Source organism: Bison bison, unplaced genomic scaffold, assembly GCF_000754665.1.
Source record: "Bison bison bison isolate TAMUID 2011002044 unplaced genomic scaffold, Bison_UMD1.0 scf7180017864519, whole genome shotgun sequence".
NCBI classification, from domain to species: Eukaryota; Metazoa; Chordata; class Mammalia; order Artiodactyla; family Bovidae; genus Bison; species Bison bison.
Window position 1 is genome coordinate 13,585,404 of NW_011495072.1, and position 2,972 is coordinate 13,588,375.

A 2,972-nucleotide genomic window follows, 5' to 3' on the forward strand; every position below is an offset into this window, starting at 1 on the left:
TTCCAGACCCCTATAATGAAAAGGACATTTTTTGGGGGTGTTAGTTCTAAAAGATCTTGTAGGTCTTCATAGAACTGTTCAACTTCAGCTTCTTCAGCGTTGCTGGTTGGGGCATATACTTGGATTACTGTGATATTGAATGGTTTGCCTTGGAAATGAACAGAGATCATTCTGTCGCTTTTGAGATTGCATCCAAGTACTGCATTTCAGATTCTTTTGTTGACCATGATGGCTACTCCATTTCTTCTAAGGGATTCCTGCCCACAGTAGTAGATATAATGGTCATCTGAGTTAAAGTCACCCATTCCAGTCCATTTTAGTTTGCTGATTCCTAGAATGTCAACATTCACTCTTGCCATCTCCTGTTTGACCACTTCCAATTTGCCTTGATTCATGGACCTGACATTCCAGGTTCCTGTGCAATATTGCTCTTTACAGAATCAGACGTTGCTTCTATCACCAGTCACACCCATAACTGGGCATTGTTTTTGCTTTGGCTCCATCCCTTCATTCTTTCTGGAGGTATTTCTCCACTGACCTCCTGTAGCCATTGGGCACCTACCAGCCTGGGGAGTTCATCTTTCAGTGTCCTATCTTTTTGCATTTTCACACTATTCATGGGGTTCTCAAGGCAAGAATCCTGAAGTGTTTTGCCATTCCCTTCTCCAGTGGACCACATTCTGTCAGACCAACATCTCTAGCCCGGGCTTATAAAGGAGAGCCTCTATTGAACTTCTCATAATGCTATCGGCTCTCTCACAGGTGTATTCCTTCTGGAGTATCTCAGAATGTTGGTGGTGGGTAGATTTTCAGATTTTGTAATACATGCATTCCTGTATGCTCACTTCTTTGAGCCTTGTTTCCTTCCTCTACCAACCACCATGCCAACTCTCATCTTTCTACTTCACTTTACTATGAGCCAACCATTGCATTCTCCAAGCATGTTAGCATTTTTCCAGAGGGTCCTTACCCAGATGTTAAATCCTGTATCCCAGGAGAATGATCCAACATCAAGACAATCTTCCTTATTTAACCTTATATTCTGTTTCTCTTGATCCAGCACTCCTAACATCTGCTTCCAAATACACTCTCCTAGTCCCTCTGGCACATGTTGAACTAGGTTGTGTATCTCCTTTGACAGTCCTTTTTATCCTTTATCATTTAGACCCAGAACTTCCCTAGCCAGGTTATATTTGATTATGTGTGATTTTCACTTAATTGTGCTGGAGGCCAAGGTATATCCGGAGGGAACATGTGTTGTTCTGAAATGCCTGGGCTTCTATATCACCATCAAGCAGTGTGAATGTACTATCCTCCAGCATAGGAAAGTGGCAATTTCTGCAGATCCCAAGAGTTCACTGGAAACTGGGGGTTTAAATTTGTCAAATGCATCTGACATCTCAGCATTCTTTTCTAGTTAAGGTCCTCACTTTGACATTACACACCTGCTTAGGCTGAGAATCCAGCCTCCTTTGGAGTTCTGCTACTTTTAAAAATTAAATGTGGAGCTTGTCCTCAGTGTTTTCAGTCATCTAGGTCCAAGAGACAAGAGTTTCTTTACATTCTGTCAAAGATGATTTCCGGCTTTCATAGCTATCCCTTAATTGCTCAGCCTTTTTCCAAAATATCATTGCCCCTATCAATAACCAAATAATTCTGTTATTCCTGTAATTATAATAATATCTCTCACACACTTGGTATACTGCACCATTAGTGCATTTACTTCTTCCTTTACACAACTCCGTTTTCCACCTGTGAGAATTTTAGCAATTTCACTGTTACTTTTTCCAGGACCTCCATCCACCATCAGTAATAGGGTGTTCGTGGTCAGGAAACTGGCAGGTGGTCAAACTCCAATATCCCATGTCAGTGTCTGCAATCTTTGAATACTTCTGGTATCAACTATTTCAGTCCAGGTTCCTAAGGAGGCAAAATATGAAGTGAGGAGGCAAAACACCCATGGCAAAAGGAAAGCAATGTGAAGGGACACAGGGAGAAATTAGCCTGCAATGTAGTACAGTCTCACGAAAGGCTTCAGCTGATGCATGGGGAGTACTGACTGAGACCGAGATAGTCCTTCAGAGTTGTTCCAAGTTTGGGCAAAAGAGTAAAAGTTTGTCAAGGCAATTCTCATTAACATAAGTCAGTGTCTCTCAGACTTTAGCAACTATCAGAATCAGAGCCCAGGAGAGCTTAATGAAACAGATTCTTGGGCCCTACTGCCAAAGTTTCTGATTAAGTCTAGAATGTGGCCTGCAAACTTACATATCTAACAAGTTCCCAAGTGATGCTGATACTGCTGGTTTAAAATAAAATTTTCAATCCCAAAAGGGGATTTGGGAAACATGTCAAAGCACCTTCTAACAGCAAGGACACAGGCATCGGGAGTATAATCCTACAGACTCTACCACTTATTAGATTTGTGACTTTGGGATTTATCCCACTTCTTCAGGCTTTGTTTCTGGACTGGGTGTAGTAGCACCTAATTCAAGGGGTGTTGTTCCATTTTGCCCTACCTCAGTGAGGGCACCACCATCCAACCAAGATGCTGAAGTAAGAATATTGAGAGCCACACAGAGTCGGATATGACTAAGTGACTAACACATACACACACACCTTGAATTTTATCTCTTCTTCTCATCTAATCAGTGTACTAAGACTTGGGAAAAAAAGAAAAGACTTGGAAAATCTGCCAGTTCAATGTCCTTTGAGCCAGTCCCTTCTTTTTAAGGTCATTGTACAATGCTTTAGTTGAGGTCACAACACCTTTCATCTCTGAACTGGTCCGTATGAAACTAGTCTTTCCTTCCATTTCATCCTATAAAGGCATCCAGAGTAATTTTCCTAAAATAACTTAGGACTTGTGTAGAGTAGATTTTGGTGGCTCCTCCTTGTTTTCAGGAGAGAATATACTCATCAAAGTTTTCTTCTGCCCTTTAGAAGAACTCTGCTTACCTTTCCATTGTCACATA